This window comes from Hibiscus syriacus, unplaced genomic scaffold (assembly GCF_006381635.1).
Source record: "Hibiscus syriacus cultivar Baekdansim isolate YM2019G1 unplaced genomic scaffold, ASM638163v2 tig00110514_pilon, whole genome shotgun sequence".
Classification (NCBI taxonomy): Eukaryota; Viridiplantae; Streptophyta; class Magnoliopsida; order Malvales; family Malvaceae; genus Hibiscus; species Hibiscus syriacus.
This window is the reverse complement of record NW_024062768.1, coordinates 59,888-80,801: the sequence shown is the minus strand read 5'-3', so window position 1 is coordinate 80,801 and position 20,914 is coordinate 59,888. Positions and strand designations below refer to the sequence as shown.

General features: G+C 34.6%; 1 pseudogene; it reads right to left on the bottom strand.

Moving 5' to 3' along the window:
* LOC120130128 overlaps nucleotides 1–20,914 on the bottom strand; it is a 65,962-nt pseudogene that overhangs the window by 15,784 nt on the left and 29,264 nt on the right.

Here is a 20,914-nt window from a genome sequence, read left to right as displayed (position 1 = left end):
TATCAATTCCCATCTACAGACTTGGAATTGGGCAAAAATTACATGGAGCATTTGAGTTTAACACTAAAGATTCTATGTCCGTCCAACTTGGTGCTATTACCAATATGTTAAAGAATTTAGAAAGACCAAATAAGGTGAAAGAAGTTAAGACAACCAATTCATCATGTTTATTATGCCATGGCAATCACTATGAGAGTGAGTGCCCGACCAATCAAGAATCCATCAACTATGTAGGAAACTACAATCGAGGCAATAATAATCCCTATTCTAACACCTATAATCCTGGATGGCATCAACATCTAAACTTCTAGTGGGGAAATCAAGGAACCAGCAACATTAGTCGGCCCATTCGACAGCAGAATTTCAATGACTCCCAACGTTTTCAAACGAATATTCCATGTCATAATTCTAACAAGGGAGTTCCATCTTCATCCAACATAAGTTCTTTGAAGGCCACAATGCAAGAGTTTATAGTAACCACGAAGACTATGCTGCAAGACCATGTGACCTCTATAAAAAAACCAAGGAGCTTTGCTTCAAAGCCGCAGCTCATCTTTGAGGGCATTGGAGGGTCAGGTTGGTCAAATTATCACGACATTACAAGAACGTCAACCATGTCGTCTTCTGAGTGACACTGAAGTCACAAAAACTCATGGTAAAGAGTAATGCAATGAACTCACTCTACAGAGTGGCACCCAAATCAATGTTCAAGACAAGTTTAGGGGAAGGCTGAAGAATGATTTACCCCTATAACCGTACAAGCTAAGCGTGAATTGCCAGAAGAGACGCAAGTGGAAGAGGATAAGGATGAGGGTTCATATAGTAAAGCAACTGAGGGAGCAAACACAAATGCCACGACAAATTTTGTTCACATCTCTTCATTAAAGGAAGTCAGACCCCCACATTTATGTTCATTTTCTTGAAGCTATAGAACAAATGCCAATATATGCTAAATTCCTCAAAGATATTATTACCAATAAAAGAAAAGCTGAGAAGTACGAGACAGTTCCACGGCTAAAGCATACTACTATGCCTTAAGCAAGCTGCCTCCAAAGGATCTAGGCAGTTTTATCATTCCATGTTCGATAGGAAAAAATTATGTTAGGGAGGCACTATGTGACCTTGGCTCAAGCGTGAACTTAATGCCTAAGTCAATCTTCGTGAAGCTTGAAATAGTAAATGCGAGACCTACCTCTGTTATCTTGTAATTAGCCGACCACTCCCATGTTCATCCCGAGGGGTGAGTAGAGGATGTCATTGTAAAGGTAGAAAAATTTGTGTTTCCAGTGGACTTTCTTATACTGGATTACGAGGTTGATGCCATGACAACCATAATCTTGGGGACCTAGCTATTGAGCATTTTCTTATCGACTGTGAGAAGGGTGAGCTTACCATGAGAGTGGCAGACCAATGTGTCACTGTTAAAGTTTTTCGTAATCTCAAGTACATAGATGAATCTGAAGAATACCAGAGTATTTTCGAAGCAGTTTCATTGATAGCAGGAGAGGCTGATCAATTTTAGCATGATAATTTCATTCAGCTGGAAAATTATGAGAGGCTTATTAAAGAAGAAAGTGTCGAGGAGCCCAATAACTTTTCTTTGGAGGAGCAGTAGGCTAGCTTTCTCATAGCTAGTCTAGGTACACATTTTGAACCTCTTGATTTCGATGAGTTTGTTCCTCCTAATCCCTCATTACAACATGCACCTACCCTAGAGTTTAAGAATTTGCTACATCATCTTAAATATGCTTATCTAGGTAGTAATGAAATTTTACTTGTTATTATATCTTCTACCCTTACTCCTAAGCAAGAATGTAGTTTGCTAAGTTTTTTTGTCACAACACAAGAAAGCGTTAGGATGGATTATAGCGGATATGAAGGGGATAAGTCTCACCATTTATATGCACAAAATCCTACTGGAAGAATGACATGGTAAATCCATAGAACCACAAAGAAGATTAAACCAAATCATGAAGAAAGTCATGATGAAAGAAATTCCCAAATGGTTTGATGTTGGAGTGATTTACCCCATCTCTAATAGTTCTTGGGTGAGTCTCGTCCAATGTGTGCCAAAGAAGGGAGGCACGACTATGGTGACAAGTGAAGAAAATGAGTTGTTACCAACATGCACTGTTACCAGGTGGAGGATATGCATGGACTACCGTAAACAAAACAAGGCCACCAAGAAAGACCACTTCCCTTTTCCTTTCATCAATAAAATGCTGGATCGACTAGTTGGAAAGGCATATTACTGCTTCTTGGACGGATACTTGGGGTATAATCAAATTGCCATCGCACCAAGAGAAGACTACGTTCACGTGTCCCTATGGCAAACTTAATGGAGTTTCCCTTTGATGAGTTTAAAATAATTTTAGGCATGGATTGGTTGTCTCCACATCATGGATGGGTAGATTATCACTGAAAATGATTGTTCTAAAAGGATGCGGAAGGCCCCGAGATTATAGTGATTGGTGAGAAAGCGAAGTCACCCTCCAATGTGTTATCAACCATGACAACAAAGAAAATGATTTCAAAAGGATGTGTAGCTTTTCTAGCCAATATGATAGATACTCGAGTGATAGAAATGAGATTGAAAGATATTCCCACAATTAAGGAGTTTCCCGAGGTTTTTCCGGAAGTGTTACCGGGTATACCTCTGGATCATAAGGAAAAATTCAGAATTGAGGTTTACCCGGGTATCGAACCTATTTCTATGGCTCCGTATAGAATGACTCCAATAGAGTTATGGGAATTAAAAGCACAATTGCAAGAGCTACTTGATAAAGGATTCATCAGACCAAACGTTTCTCCTTAGGGAGCACCTGTACTATTTATGAAAAAGAATGACCGGTTTATGCGGTTATGTATTAACTTTCGTCAGTTGAATAAAGTAACGATAAAGAACAAGTATCATATTCTGAGGATTGATGACCTGTTTAAATAGTAGAAAGGTGAAACGGTGATCTCTAAGATAGATATGAGGTCAGGGTACCATCAGTTAAAGATCGAAAAGGAGGATATTTCCATGATGACTTTTCAAACTCGGTATGGACACTATGAATTTGTGGTAATGCCGTTTGGATTAATAAATGCTCCTACAACATTTATAGATTTATTGAATAGAGTATTCCAACCGTACTTGGATTAGTTAGTGGTAGTTTTTATAGATGATATTCTGGTGTATTCCAAGTCAAGGGAGGAACATGATGCTCATCTTCGGGTGGTTCTTCAAATACTTCATGAAGAGAAGTTGTATGCGAAGATGTCCAAATGCAAATTTTGGTTAGCTGAGATTGCTTTCCTTGGTCATATAGTCTTTGAAGAAGGCATAAGAGTAGATCCCAAAAAGATTCAAGCCATTGTGGATTGGCAACCCCCAAAGAATGTTGCTGAAGTTCGAAGTTTCTTGGGGCTTACTTGTTATTATAGGTACTTTGTGAAGAAGTTTTCGATATTAGATCTTCCACTTACTAAATTTTTAAGAAAAGGATGCCTTTTGTCTGGACGGAAAGATGCCAGAAAAGTTTTGAAAAGTTAAAGAGAATAGTAACTGAGGCTCTAGTGCTCGTGCAACCTGAGTCGGGTAAAGAATATATTGTTTACAGTGATGAATCCCATAATGGATTAGGATGTCTGCTGATGCAATAAGATAAATTCATGGCCTATGGCTTAACACAGCTGAAGAATTATAAGAGAAATTACCCAACTCATGATTTGGAATTGGCAGCCGTAGTGTTTTCTTTGAAAATTTGGCGTCATTATCTATACAGTGAGCGCTGCCATGTTTACACAGATCATATAATCTAAAGTATTTGTTGACTCAAAAAGAGTAGAATTTAAGGTAGAGAAGATTGTGCTTTGATTGTTGAATTAAAGTTAAGGTTGATCTTTTTGTATCAGGTTAAAGAGTTGCAAGGTATAGATAAGAAATGCTTAATAAGATTGATGCAAGTAGAAAAAGGAGAAGCCAAAAATTTTGAAATAAGGGATAATGGATGTTTATATTATCGTGGAAGAATTTGCATCCCTGATGATGATGAATTGAGGAAAGATATTCTTGCTAAGGCACATTTTAGCCCTTTGACGATGCACCCAGGTAGAAATAAGATGTATAAGGATTTAAAAGTTGTTACTGGTAGTCTGGCATTAAAAGAGTTGTCATAGAGTTTTTTCCCAAATGTTTGAAATGTTAGCAAGTGAAAGTTGAACATAAAGTGCCATCCGGGTTACCTCATCCAATATCCATTCCTGAGTGGAAATGGAAGCGAGTCACAATGGATTTTGTTTCAGGGCTACCACTGTTACTGGGTAAAAAGGACTCGATTTCGTAATAGTAGATAGATTGACCAAGATATCCCATTTTATCCCAGTTCAAGTAGATTATTCAATGGATAATTATGCGGAGTTTTATATAAATGAGATAGTTAGACTGCACAGAGTGCTGATATCGATAGTGTCCGATCGAGACCCAAGGTTTACTTCGAGATTTTTAAAGTCCTTGCACGAGGCAATGGGTACTTGATTAAACTTTAGTACAGCTTTTCATCCGTAGACAGATGGGTAGTCGGAAAGAGCTATTCAGATACTTGAGGATATGTTAAGGGTGTGCATGATTGAATTTAAGAGATCATGGGAAAAGTATTTGCCTTTAGCGAAATTTGTATGTAAAATAGTTATCGAGAAAGTATTAAGATGGCTCCGTATGAACTTTTATATGGGAGAAAATGCAAAACACCATTAAATTGGTTTGAATTGAAAGATCTAGATCTGGTTGGCCCGAATTTGATGAAAAATATAGAGTAAAAAGTAAAAGTTTTCAGAGAAATATAAAGATAGCCTCATATCGCCAGAAGTCTTATGTTTATTTAAAAAGAAAAGAAATCGAATTTCAAGTGGTAGACAAAGTATTTATGAAGGTTTCGCCTTGGAAGTAGGTATTACGTTTTGGGCGAAAAGGAAAGTTGAGTTCGAGATTCATTAGACCGTATGAGGTATTAGGAAGGGTTGGACCCGTAGCTTATCAATTAGCTTTGCATCCGGATATGGACAAGATCCAATGTATTTCATGTATTGATGCTTAGGAGGTACAGATCCGATCCATCCCATGTTATCACTCCTAAAGAAATAGAGATCCGACCATATTTTACGTATAAGGCAGAACCAATACGAATCTTGGCTAAGGAAAACAAAGAATTGCATAACAAAAGGATTCCATTGGTTAAAGTGCTATGGCATAATAATAAGGTAGAAGAGGCTACCTGGGAAAAAGAGGAGGATATGAAAAAGCAGTTTCCAAATCTCTTCATTTTAGGTGTTTCTTTAAATTCGAGGATGAATTTTTCTTAAGGGGGAATTATAATGCCCTAAATATCGAATTAGGGACTTTTTTGAAAAGATTTAAAATATGAGAATATATTTGATAAATTTATAAAAGATGAGAAATGATTTAGATGAGTGGTTTACTAAAGTGTAACAATGATAAGAAAAAGGGCATTTTTGTCTTTTATAGGAGAATGAATTTTAAATTCATTTTCTTTAGTGTATATTAAAAAGAAGAAAAAGAGAAATGAAGGGATCCAAAAAGCTATCCTCCTTTCCTTCTCCTTCCTGTGGAAAAAGATCTCATCCATAGCTAAAGGTGTGTTTTCAATTTACTAGTTTATTCCTTTGTTTTTGGTTGGGTTTTGAAGCTTTGAGTATTCTAGAAGCTTAAAGAATTATTAAAGGGGATCAAAACTAAGTTATGGATGAGATAATAGATTTTGAAGAAAATGGGTTTTTGAATGATATGATAAAATATTATTGTTTATGGATGTTTACTGGTAGATTTGACTTGTCAAGAGGTAAATAAGAGATTAGAAGCATTGGATAGGATTAAGAACACATTAGGAAAAATGGTGTGATTCTTAGAATTGAATGTTCTTGGAAGATGTTAGATGTTTTAAGAAATAAAATGACGAAAAATTAGTTTGTATAATTAAAGAAGAGTTTAATAGGATTGTAGGGTGTAAGCATAACTAAATTTAACCATATTTGGGTGATAATCGAGCTGAAAACTAGAAATTATGGGTACGCGTATTGGTACTAATAAAACAATACTGATACTACAAGCTAAAATAGGAGAATCTGCTACGTAGTATCGATACTGATTAAATCAGTATTGATACCATTTCGAAACTGAACGCAAAAATAGTATCGATACCATAGCATAGTATCGGTACCATTGTATGGTAGTATCGATACCATGGTATGGGTATCGATACTGAGGAGCCAGAAACTGTAAGATAGGCCGATAATGTGTTAGAAAAGTTAATAATAGGTTCTATTGAGTAATGTTTAGGAAATATACTAACAATTGATATTGTATATGTATTTACTGGATGCTTGAGTAGATTGAAATCAAGTTCCCGAGTCTAGGAAAACGAAGGGCAAGGGCAAATTACCTACGTGATCAGCGTTGCATTTTGGATACGGTAGCGAGGCAAGCCAGGTAAGTGCAATTAAGTGTGTAACTATATGATGTACTAATCATGTATGTATGACTGTTAAAAATGTATGTGGTGATTACCAAATAGGCATTATGTGTGCAAATCCATGAAATTCATCATGAGTTTATGAATAACCTTACACGCTTTATATGTGCAAATCCACGGAATTCATCATGAATTGATGAATAACCTTACAGGCACTATGTGTGTAAATCCACGGAATTCATTATGAGTTTATGAATAACTGTACAGTCCCTATGTGTGCAAATCCACGGAATTTATCATGAGTTGATGAATAACCGTACAGGCACTATGTATGAAAACCACGGAATTCATCATGAGTAGATGAATTACCGTATAGGCACTACTCATGCATTCTAATAAATGAACATGAATAGAAAGTGGGTAAATTACTATATTAGCACTAATGGTACAAAGTTGTAAGGTTTACAATAAATTGTAAAGAGTTTCTCGATATTAGAATTGTTACCCTATAGTTATGTTTATAAGTTGCTTATGATTAAGTATGCCTCACTAAGTAATACTTAACGTGTGTTTATTTCACGTGTAGGTTGAATACCAGCTAAGTAAGGAGATCATCAGATATCAAATCAGAGTCGCCTCATCAGTAACAGTATGACATACCTGTCTACTTTTGATATATTTTAGTCATAATAGGTTTAGTAAAAACGCTCTGAAAAGCTTTTGAATTAAACTACTGTAAAACGGTGAAATGTGGATCATCTCTTTTATTTGTCTATTTAAGTTAAATGTATGTTTTAATTATAAGTAAATTATAATGGTTTATAAAATAAACAAAATTGTACGGATTTTTAAATGGGAAATTGATTTAAAAGTGATGTGACATCTGTAGCTCATATATATAAAGGTATACGGGAGATGGGTGTTACAAATAAAGTCAGAAATAACAAGATACCGTGAGGAATACCAAATACGAAGCGCTCGAAGATCAAATCATGTTGACAACACATAGAGAAAGAAAAATAGATATAACAACAAAAAACATAAAAAAGATTGAAAAGAGAAAATGAAAAAAGAAGAAAAAGAAGAAAAAGGAAAAAAGAAGAAAAAGAGAGAAAAAGAAAAGAAAAAATAAACAAAAGAAAAAAAAAGAGAAAAAGAAGAAAATAGACAAATCCAACACTTTAAGTCGAGCGGTTCAAAGATCTCAAATCAATTTGCCAGAAGATCATAGAACAAAGGAAAATAAAAAGAGAATAAAAGAAACACAAGCAGATTCAAGTTAAGCAATACAAGATTGAAGACAACATGACGAATTGATCCTTGGTTCGTTAACCCTTAAACACTTATTTGAGCCTATTTATCCATTTTTTTCATAACAATGAGCCCTGACCTACATTATATGCCTAAAAAGTCCCTTCTAATCATACATGGATTTATAAGTGGAGAGACTATCTTCAAATTTCATTCTGCCCCTCAGGGTTAATTTTATTTGCAAAAAATAGTTTTCTAAAATCTTTAACGCATGATAGGGAAAAATAATAAAATGAGGGTTCAAGACGTAAAAGTTTAGATAACGTCTTGAAACCAAAGGAGAATTCAAGTTGAAAACTGGAAAGGCAGCTCGAACACGAAGATTGTTAACCACTGTATAGAAGGACAATCTTATACATCTCTTGATAAAGCATTGCACAATCCAAAGGAGCTCACGAGGGCTAATAACCAGTGAACATTTCCAGAAGAGAAGCATGAAAGATGCTTCATCATATCAATGAACACCATAATTCAGAACACAATAAGCCGACGTGAAATACATTACCTTCCCCAAATTAACCTGAAACATATTACCTACCCAAGTCAGCCTAAGCCTTTTATCAACATTAATCTTTACACTTTTCAAATGTATATAATTTTTGAAGATTTTAAAGAAAATTTGACTTATTTGATATTCAGTGAACTATTGTTTTACAATTTGTTTTGATTGTGAGCCGGAAGAAAATAAAATGCTTTTGAATTTTACTAAACATTTTTTCACATTTCTAAAATAAAAGAAAAGAGAAAAACATTTTCAAACAAAACAATCTCGAGTGAAAAAGGTCCTTGAGGCTGGTGAGGCTCATTCTGCCTCTATCGAAGAAAAAGAAAGAAATGATGCCAGAATAATGAAGCATTTCTTAAAAGCAAATAGTTTGAGAGGTCATAAGAACTAGAGGACAGAACTTCAAACACTTCATTGTGACATTGTCAGAAGTATATGATCGCCTTAATTGAAGGTGACACATATCCCGGCTCATAGCAAAAATGAAAGATAGTTATGTTAGAAGAATTGATCAATTCTTAAGTGTCAATCCGATTATGGCATCATGAAAGGAAACCCTCAAGATATTCGATAACACTGTTGTTTGGTGACACCAGAGTGAGACCATTCAAGATTAAGATTTTGGCACGAAGAGAGCCACGAGTACCCACATTGGGGCATTACCTAAACCAGATGTAATTAAGATCACAAGATTCAAACCAAACATACATTATGAATGACCCTCATCGCTTGGAGTGGCAGGGTCGAAAGATGAACACAAAAAAAGCTTACCTTGAAATGAACCATTCACGTTTCAGTTAGCCAAGGACTCTTGAGAAAAAATTTTGATTGAAAAATCGAGTCAAAGATGTGTAAGGTGCCCAGTTGTTTTCCTGATCACAACAAGAATTCAAGAGAGGTAGCACTTGTTCTATAATCATGTTAAAGAAGCCAGACAAAAGATAGAAGATGGGAGGGACATGATTGTTCAAGACTAAGTCTGACCATGCTGATGTTGGGGATAGACTTCATACAAGAGTGATCAAGTGAAGGAAGATCGAGATCTCTATTTGGAAGTCAAAAAAGGGTTACTGATAAACATTTTTGAATATAAGAGAGTCATGAATTAAATGTAGATACATATTGCATTCACATTTTATGCATCAAAGCATATTTTTACAGAATTTTCAAGAAAAGAAGAGAAGGAAAAGACATAGTTGAAGCCTTAAAGGAAGGGAGTTATATTCCGAGTGGTAGGACCTCAAAAATTAAGGAACCAAATCTAAAAAGAATCATTACTTTGACATGGGGGCGGGTTACCCAAACAACATGATATTTTCAAGGTATTTTTTTAAAAGAAGCTAAGCCTAATTTTTAGGGGTTTCTTGATGTTTTCAAATGAGTTTTTAAAAACTAATCCTGATTTTCAAGGGTTTCTTGATGATAATTTTTAATGATTTTTTTTTAAAAAAAGCTTATCCTAATTTTTAGGGGTTCCTTGATGACAGCTAAGAAAGTAAGCTTGATTTTCAAGTGTTTCTTGATGAGTAAGTCCTTCTGGCCATCAGTAAGTCTTTCGAGCATGATTCTTAAATCATTTGGGTCATTTATAAGTCTTTCGAGCAAGATGATAAGTCTTTTGGGCCATCCATAAGACCTTCGGGCCGGATGTTTTCAAATGAGTTTTTAGAAACTAAGCCTGATTTTCAGGGGATTCTTGATGATTATCTACAAAGAGGTTTTAAAAGGAAGCTAATCCTAATTTTAGGGGTTCCTTGACAACTAAGAAACTAAGCTTGATTTTCAAGAGTTTCTTGATGAGTAAGTCCTTCGGGACAATAGTAAGTCTTTTGATCATGATGATTAAATCCTTCGGGTCATCTATAAGTCTTTCGAGCAAGATGATAAGTCCTTCGGGCCATCCATAAGACCTTTGGGAATGTTGTTTTCAAAATATTTTTAGAAACTAAGCCTGATTTTCAGGGGTTTCTTGATGATTATCTCCAAAGAATTTTTAAAGAATGCTATAACTAATTTTACGGGTTTCTTGATAACTATAAACGAATCTTTTTGAAGAAGCTAAATTTATCAAGGGAAAAAAATTTACTGGGGCAAGATGCGCCCATTCACAATTCAAGATTCGCAAGAATACACTCAGGTGCGATAGATAAAGAAGACAATCAAACCAGGAAAAGAACGAAGACTGCTTTAGCAATGAAAAATGCTCTTGTAACCATTTCCAACAGATCAAGAAAACCTACATTCATACATGAATTTGCATCTTTGCATCTACATTTCATCATTTCATACACATGATAAATTTTGATTTCCCTCTTATGAGGATGTATGTAAAGTTTATTTTGAAAAACTATTTTGTCTTTCTTAGGATCATTTTTTTTATAGAGAATTGTTTGAGTCCTTCTTTGGACCGTTTTTATGGGATGCCGCATGAGTCTTTCTTAAGATTTTTCCTTGGAAGCATTTTCAATAATTTATTTCTTCAAACTTGACGTTTTTAGGTCACTTTAATGAGAATGACCAGTTTTGTTTCCAAGATGGACCCAAAAAAGATAAAAACTTAGCAATTTACAACATTAAGGAATTCAAAGAGCCAACAAAGATTTAATTTCACGACTTCAGCATAGAATCAATCCATATTTTTCACCATTGAAAGAAATGGATCTCAGCAAAATTCGATTACCTTTGGGTCAATACCTTTGGGTACTTCAAACACAATTATTACTGACACATGATAATCTTTTGCACATTTGAAAATCTTCAAAGTCAATATTTTAAATAGAGAGTTCATAATGAGAAGAACTCATCCAACGATGGAGAAGAAGTTCATAATGAGAAGAACTTGTTCAATCTTGCATCAACATTTCTAGTGGAGAGTTCATAATGAGAAGAACTCATCCAACGAGGGAGAAGAAGTTTATAATTAGAAGAACTTGTTCAACCTTGTATCAACATTTCCAGCAGGGAGATCATAATGAGAAGAACTCATCCGACGAGTAAGAATAAGTTCATAATGAGAAGAATTCATCCGACGAGTGAGAATAAGTTCATAATGAGAAGAACTTGTTCAACCTTACATCAACATTCCAGTGTGGAGCTCTTAATGAGAAGAACTCATCCAACGAGGGATAAGAAGTTCATAATGGGAAGAACTTGTTCAACCTTACATCAACATTTCCAGTGGGGAGTTTATAATGAGAATAACTCATCCAAAGAGGGAGAAGAAATTCATAATGAGAAGAACTTGTTCAACCTTGCATCAAAATTTCCAGTGGAGAGTTCATAATGAGAAGAACTCATCCAATGAGGGAGAATAAGTTCATAATGAGAATAACTTGTTCAACCTTGCATCAACATTTCCAGCAGAGAGTTCATAATGAGAGGAACTTATATGACGAGGGAGAAAAAGTTCATAATGAGAAGAACTTGTTCAACCTTACATGAACATTTCCAGTGGGGAGTTCATAATGAGAAGAACTCATCCGACGAGGGAGAAGAAGTTCATAATGAGAAGAACTTGTTCAACCTTACATCAACATTTCCAGTGGGGAGTTCATAATGAGAAGAGCTCATCCAACGAGGGATAAGAAGTTTATAATGAGAATAACTTATTCAACCTTGGCTCAACATTTCCAGTGGATAGTTCTTAATGAGAAGAACTCATCCAATGAAGAAGAAGAAGTTCATAATGAGAAGAACTTGTTCAACCTTGACTCAACATTTTCAATGGAGAGTTCATAATGAGAAGAACTCATCCGATGAGGGAGAAGAAATTTATAATAAGAATAACGTATTCAACCTTTGTTTGATTCATCACATATGGAGTTGAATTAGCAACACCTCACTCGAGGGATCAACATTTCAGTGGAGAGTTCATAATGAGAAGAACTCATCCAACAATAGAGAAGAAGTTCATAATGAGAAGAACTTGTTCAACCTTGGTTCAACTCCATCAAAAAAGGAGGTGGATCAACATTTTGAGTGAAGAGATCATAATGAGAAGAACTCATCCGATGAGGGAGAACAAGTTCATATTGAGAAGAACTTGTTCAACCTTGGTCATTCCATCATAGAAGAAAGTGGATTGACATCCCCAGAGAAAAGTTTAGAATAAGAAGAACTCGACTTATCCGATGAAATTGGAGCTCAAGATTTTAGCAGTTCAGGCTAGATAAAAAAATGGTGCATACTATTTTTGCTCTATTCCTATTCCACAACAATGAGCAAAGAGGGGCAGCTGTAAACATGTAATACCCCAAATATCATGCAGTGACTTTATTGAAAAGATTTAAAATAGGATGATCAATTTGAATAAATGATAAGGGATAAGAAATTATTTAGAAATTGTGCTTAGGACCAATTAAGAACAATGGATGAATAAAGAGGGTATTTTGGTCCTTTAAGGGGAAATAAATTTAAAATTCATTTTTATTAGGGATTTAAGAGGGAAAAAGGGGAAAGTTAAAACTAAAATAAGTCATTTCTTCTTCTTCTTCTCCCGTGTTCACGTGCTATCCCCATAGCCAATGTAAGTTTTCTATGAGTTAGTTTATCCTTTAGTTTATGGAAAAGTTTTGAAACCTTAAGTGATATATAGGCTTAAGGAAAGTTCAAGGATAATTAAAACTAAGTGATTAGTGAAATATTGAGGATTGAAGGAAATGGGTTTTTGAATGATATGTTGGAATATGAGTTTTTATTAATGTTTACTAGTATATTTGACTTGTCAAAGAAATAAATAAGAGATTAGAAGCCTTGGATGTGATTAAAAACATGTTAGAAAAAGTGGTTTGATTCTCGATTTGAGATGTTCTTTGGAGATTTTAGATGTTATAAGAAGTTAAATGAAGTAAATTTAGTTTGGATAAGTAAAGAAGAGTTTAATAGTATTGTTGGAGATAAAAATAAGGGAATTTGACCAAATTTGTGTAAAAATCGAGCTGAAAAATGGAAAATATGGGTAAGGGTATCAGTATGTTCTTCCAGTACCGATACTATAGGTCTAAATTGGGGAAATCATATGAACAGTATCGATATGATGCAATTAGTATCGATATTGATGTGGGTATCTATATTATGAGGAATATATCGATACCATGGATTTCGGAATGCATAAATGGTATCGATACTGCAAGGGAGAATCGATACCATAGTATAGGTACCGATACTATTGAGTCTGTAAAATTAAAATAGGATGAATTTTGATAGAAATTGAATATAATAGTACTTTTAAGTATTATTAATAGTATAAATGTTAAAGAGTATACTAACATTGACATGGTATGTGTACTTAATGGATGCTTTTGTAGATTGTAACCAAGCTCCCGAGTCAAGCAAGAAAAAGGGCAAAGATAAAGTTCCTGAATAGCTAGACATCCTTAAAGCAATATTAACTAGGCATACCAGGTGAGTGCATTTATTATGAACATTAAGAGTTATAAATGTATGTTGTTAAAGGTATATGTTGATGAACGATAGGCACTATGTGTGCAAACCACATATTCATCATATGTTGATGAACGACCATATAGGAACTATGTGTGCAACCCACGGAATCCATCATATGTTAATGAACACCCGTATAGGAACTATGTGTGCAACCCACAGAATCCATCATATGTTGATGAACGACCGTATATGCACTATGTGTGCAACCCAAAAAATTCATCATATGTTGATGAACAGCCGTATAGGCACTATGTGTGAAACCAATGGAGTTCATCATATGTTGATGAACGACTGTATAGGCACTAAGTGTGCAACCCACGGAATTCATTATATGTTGATGAACGACCGTATCGCATTACGTATACATCTCAAAGAAATTATAATGATTTGAAAATAATGAATTTGTATTTGATAGATATGATATAATGATGTATTGATCTTATCTCATAAGTATTCTTGCCTCACTAAGTAAATACTTAACATGTGTTTATTTCACGCGTAGGTAAAAGCTGAGATTAGAAGTAAAGAGTACCGAGCAACTCCAAGTATCAAGGAATATACTGCAATATCAGTAAGACATCCTATGATGAAATTTTTGACTTAGTTTAGTGGCATTTACCTATGAAAGTCCATAAGCTCTATAAATATTTTGGAAATTGGTTTGTAATAGATTAACTAGATCGTTTTATATTGATTTTAAATATGGATAACATGAACTAGTATTGCTAATCGGAGTTGGCGTGTTTAATATATTATTAAATAGTTTTATTTAAAGAGAACAAAAAGTTTTACTAATTTTAAGTATAGAGAATGTTCAAAAGTCAGGTGATATTTGTGACTCGTGTACAGAAACATAAACGAAAAATGGGTGTTACAAAACACTATTTTTTATTGTTATTTGTTTTGTTATTTTATCATTATTTTATATATAAAAAATATTATTATATGTTGCAGTTGGGGTTATTAATACCCCAACCGCCATTTGTATCAATCACACTGGCTTTCCCCGAAAAGATGGAATGAAAAGAATTTTTTTGATTTTTTGCTCTCCATTTTTTTTTTGCTTTCTTTTTCTCCAGTTTTACTTTACCTTCAGCTTTCTTTTTCCTTTCTCATTTGCTTTGCTTTTTCATGATTCATGAATTAAAGGGAGAGTGACCACCATTGAGCGATGATCGACATGTGAGAGAGGCCGGCTCGTGGCTTAGCAACGTCGGTTGTTGCGGTGGTTGGCGAAGGACTGGGAGTTTCAACCGAGGGGTCGATCGTTGGAAGTTTGTTTTTGGGGTTCGATTTTGTGAGTGATGAGCGTCGGAGGGGGCCTTTTTACGTCGTCTAAGTCGCTAGTCGGAGCAAGGTGGGGGTTACAAAGGCTTGGTGGTCGGCGTTGGGGGTCGGTTTTAAGCCTCTGGGCTTGGTGAAGAGAAAGAACGAAAGAGAGAGATAACAGGGAGGTTTTTCGGTCGTTCAAGGAGTCCGGCTGGTCCTCCTCCGTCGTAGTAGGAGTTGGCGGTTAGTGTAGGTTGACCACCGGCCCGGTGGTCGGTGTCTGAGGGCTGGTGAACGGCGGCCGAGAGAGAGTTAGAGCTTTGGCAAGCTTCTGGGTAGTTTATGTAAATGGGGGATAGTTTTTGCTTTATGGAAAAAGGTAAATCGCGTATCAGGTCCCTTATTTTTAGGAGTTTTCTATTTTGTTAACTTATTTTAGAGGGTCAATTTGCAGTCCAGGTCCTCCCAGTTTCAACGAGTTTTACGTTTTGGTCACTATTAAGTTAAAATCATCTTCAAGCTCCTCTTATTTTAGTTTCTTTTGCACTTTGGTCATTTACTTTGTTATTTATTTCGAATATGCTTATTGATTTTATTAACTTTTGATTTGATCATTATTTTTGCTATTTTATTCGTTATAATTTAGCTGATGTTTTATTATTTGTTGTATTTTGGTCACTGGATCTTTCTTTTCTAACTTATTGCACTTTTATCATTCTGTTTTATTATATTTTAATTTAGTCACTATTATTATTTCTAATTGGTTTGAATTTAGTTACTGGTTTTTACATTTATTCATTTTAGCCACTGTTTGGATTATGCTTCTTATTTTATTATGATTTGGATGTGATATTTACAGTTTATTCATTTTAGTCACTTATTTATTTCTTATTTAACTACTAACTTTTATTTCCTTGCATTTTATTAGCTGTTATTTTATTTTATGCAATTAGGTCCTTATATTTAGGTTTTTTTATGTGGTTATTTTCTGTTTTTTATATTTGTTGTTTTAATTATTTTAATTAAGTTTATTAAATGTTTTATTTCATACCTTTAATTCTTATATTTAGTTTTAAATTAGATTAATATTCGAATCAAGTTTAAAAATTATGACGACACTTCAGTTATTAATTAGGGAGCAATTCGAGACAAGTTTTTACATAAGATGCCCGATTACTCAAATGGATCGCTCGCTTTTAAAATTTATTATTAATTAATATTTTCTAAAAATACTTTAGGTTTAATAATATAGACAAAAATTAAGTTTTAATTAGTCCCCCAACTTTAGAAATTATTAATTTAGGTCCTTTTTCTTTTAAGTCTTTTAGAACTTGGTATTTTTAGTCCTTTGACTTTTTAGTCCCCAAACTTCGATTAGTGTTTTAATTTTGACATAATTAAATAGGTTAAATAGAGCTTATACTTTAGGTTATATTTCATTCTAGTCCTTTAAATTTAGGGAATAATTCGAGTTGGCCCTTGCCTTAATGCTCGAGGGACCATCTCAATTATTCGATTCGATAATTGATTAAAATCAAATAGGTTTAATATTAGAGCATACACTTTTAGGTTTAGTCCCCTAGGCTCCTTAATTTTCATAATTTGATACCTTAAGCTAGAAAAAACCTTTAATTTACCTTAGCTTAATTAGGATTAATTAAAATTTTATTTGATTTTATTTTATTTTCAAACCTAAGGCAATGTTCACCTATTATGGAATTAATGGTACATATCCCACAAGTATGCTTAGGGGTGACTACTAGTGATTCCTGAAATAGGTCGACATCCTTTTTAAAGATCATATCATGATTTCTAAAAACGAGGCAATATTCAGTTATTAGGCACAATAGCTGATATCTAGCATTTACGCTTGGGAGAGAATGCTAAATGTATTGATAAACGAATACACTTTTCAACTTTGCATCCATAATGATTTTTAAATTAAATAAAGATCGAACTCAAAATTTTTAATTTTAAATATAGAGTAATCAACAAGGTACCAATTTTTGGGTGTTTGTAGGAGTGTTAATCATTTCCCACGCGTAACCGACTTCCGAAGCTGATTTCTGGATTTTTGCAGACCCCAAAACTCGATATTTTGATATAAATAATTTTTTTTATTAAAATAACATGGTTTTTATGGTATCTCAATTGCACCTTAAATGATTTGTGGCAACTCCTCACATTTAAAAATATTTTCAAAGAGAAAACCCCGAAGTTGGTATCGATCTTTCAACGCCCGGGCGAAAAACGGTGTCGAGACATTCGATGGAGGTAATAAAGCACAATCCCCATGCTTGAGTAGTGGGAACCATAATAGAAACTGCATTAGGAAGTAGAAACCCAACAACACATTAGAAAAGTAAACTAAAGCAAAATCTATATAAAAAACAATGAATATCTTCAAGTTAGTATTGTGATTACCTAGGTATATCTGGATCACAAAAGTTTCGATATCTTTCTTCAAACACCTAAGTTATGAAGAAAAATGTTTGGATACATTGAAGGGGAAGAAAAAGATTATAATAGAGGAATGAACATTAAGTAACTCATTCTATAAACCTAAGCTGAAAAGAACTGACCTCAAACCTTTTTGAGTCTGGAGCTCCAACAGGCTTAGAGAGATCTTGAAAAGTTACCGACTTTTTAAAATCAAGAACCTCAGATAAGTAATCTGCTAAAATCCAAGGAAACACGGGATACTGACTCAAATCGTTATAGGTTCTTCCTGAGAGTGTGTTGAGAATCATCAAATACTCAAAATTGGATATATCCCTTCTCTTCCATCTTTCCATAGCAGTTTCTGCCGTTTCCGTACTGCCGCACGTCTATCAACAAATGTAATAGTGGCACTCTTGTCCCTACTACTTCCTCTTGGAAACAACAACTCATTTCTGGTAGAAACTATCAGTGTTCCAATATCTTTCGAATTCTTTTGTGAAGCAAAATTTATAAATATGGGAGCAACTGAATCACTGAAGAAAATCTCAACTGCAGTGTATCTAAGAAAATATCGAGTCCAATGAGCAGCTTTTATCTATGTTCAAGAAATCAAATGAGATATTAAAATGGAGGAAGACATACAAGCAATGCAACCAAAAAAGGGAGGAAAAGAAACGAAGAAACCAATGGTTCCTACCTTGCCAATATTCCATCTTCGATGCCGCTTAACTGTTTATAATTGCTTATGCAAATTTTCTTCATCTACATTTTCAGGAGAAGCCCATTTCTGAGAATATATATCTTGATTGGTGGACCACTTAAAAGAATTTACCTTTTGATCAGCCTTTTCTAACTGTGAATGACTTGATGCATTTAAGTTCTTGAAAACCGAAGACCCTATAGTACCTTTGACCAAGAATTTACCAAAGAAATGCAAGACATGTTTCATGACTGCCAATTGACCTGCCAATTTTCTTTTTGGTGTTACAAGCACACACGGGAGTGACATAAGAACCTGCATCATCAAACCACAAATTGCCATTTAGTAACTTTATATGTTTAATTGAGAAGAAACGATATTTGCTTGTTGTTATAATACAGATGATACACCTCACTAGTTTCTGTTTCTACAGGTGATGAAAACTCTTTTCTGGCTGGTACAATGTCAATATGATCAATATTGCGTTTAACTGATTCTGTAGTGTGAATGTTAGAAGGAGCATCAGGAATAATGAAGTGCTTGCTCGTTTCAAAACCACTGCCACCAGGTCCTGAGCTGCCCTTATCGGTTATCTTGTGTACACCTTTGAGTAGAAACTTCATTTGCTCAGGCATGTGCCCCACAAACTTTCTTTGCTCTCACTACTTGGCAGAGTAGCTTCATTACAGGGGGAAGTGGAAGGAGAATGACACAACTGATCATCAAAATGATAATTCCGCCTTAACTTTGGTCTACGTCGTTGTGTAGCTTCAGTCTCGTCAAGTTTCCAATGTATCACAACACGATTTGGAAATGGATTAGCAGATCAAGGACCCCTTTTATCGATTAAAGTTCGAAACATGTGCATCCATTTTTCCTGTCAGAGAGAAACCTATTTACATGCATATGAGCAGGAAATACAACATAACTAATTCATGGAGAAATAAGCGGAGAACTAAATGAAAGAGCAAGTTCTACAACAGAATATTTTTAGCATACGACAATAATTTGCTCCTCCTCATGTGCAAGCAGGAATGCATTCCTTCTACTCTCATCTGAAGCAAGAATAGTGTGTAAGCTACTTTCTATCTCACCTTCAAATGCCTTTTGGTTATTGATTTCTGAAAAGGAATTTTCATTCATTTTGGAACGAAGCTCCTGCAAGTGTCTGCTACGGTCCGATTCCAACACCTTAATATACTTAGATTCTTCAGCAACCTGAAATAAAAAGGTCAAGAACCGAATGGTGGATAACAAGGAAAAGTGGTGGTGGTGGGGGAGCATAAAACCAGACGGCAAACCAATGAAAAAGAAATATCACAAAACAAGCTAGAAAATTCACAGTACTAGGATCTTATTAGTTATCTTTAGGCAATGGCAACATTAGTAAAATTTTAATGTGATGCACATACCATTTCTTCACGTGGCTTATTTGCATTAAACCTTGGAGATAATCTCACAAGAATGTTTCTCAATTCATAAAAATAAAATGTTTTTAATAGAGACATTAAAGTGAAACATAAAGTTCTCTTCTTTCTTCAATCAAAAGAAAGTTCATATAGTATCATATGGGTTGAAATATCAAATATACTTGGAACAATGATTTTTTTTCTTTAGTGGTTTCCATGTGAAGTCTCGAATAAACCATATAAAATTTGGAAACAAAAACAATAGGTCTCAATCTTGGAATATAGCAGATCCAGAAAAACATTCATGGAATTTCCCAAGTCCATGATATTGTCCACCATTTGAAATACAAGAAAGTGTCGTACAATTAAAACATCGAAACAAATAATTACCAAAAGAGATGATAAATTTAAAATTTAGAACAAACCGCGGAAAGCAGTCGATCTTTGTGAATTAAATTGTTCAAAGGTCCTATTTCTCTTGACTGGCTGCTAGACTCAACTAAGTCATCCTTACCAACCATGCAAGCGGCAAGCATTGACTTTCCATACAGTTTCTCGAATCGCATGTGCTATAAGATTAACTCGTGCATCATTCAAATTTCCATACCGGTATCGTACAAGAAGCAAAGACCTGCACATCATATTATTTTAATATCCAACCTTAAAACTAATATAACCAGTTGTATGACACAAAATTTAGAGACCTGGGAATAGGTTAAAAACTAATACCAGATGAAGAGTTGTAGTCTATTTTTGCTTTGCTCATCATCGGTTCCCAAAAAGGAAGGTAGAAGTGAAATGAATCGTTGGACACATCGTGATGCTCTTTCTAGGGAAGATTTGCTGAGATATACAATTAATAGTCGAAACACAATTCTTGGACACCTTTCCCCCCTTAAAGCCATAGAGCTTTATTAACATTTTTATTTGTTCTTCCACTCAATGTATTGCCAAAGCCTCCGGATATGACAACAGCAGCCATTTCTGTGGCAGGGATATTAAAAGATTCTACCAAGTCGCGTGCTCTTTGACCCAAAGATGGACAACTTGATACGGTAATTCTAGGCACCATTTTGCTCAGACCCTTTCCATTCATCGCAGTAATAACAATCCATAAATTGTCAAATAAGTTCCACCACTTGTCATTAGTTATGTCATCTTCACTTGTTATTGATTGCTCGGAAGCCAATGGGTTTCTGACAAGGAAAGCTCGTCAGTGTCATGCAAAATAAAAGCAAAACACAATACAGTGACTACACAAACAAATTAATACCACAAATTGAAGAAATCCTAAAATCTCAACAAACTATGCATATTGCATTCCAACTAAAGCACAATTAATAATACGAAATATATTAGT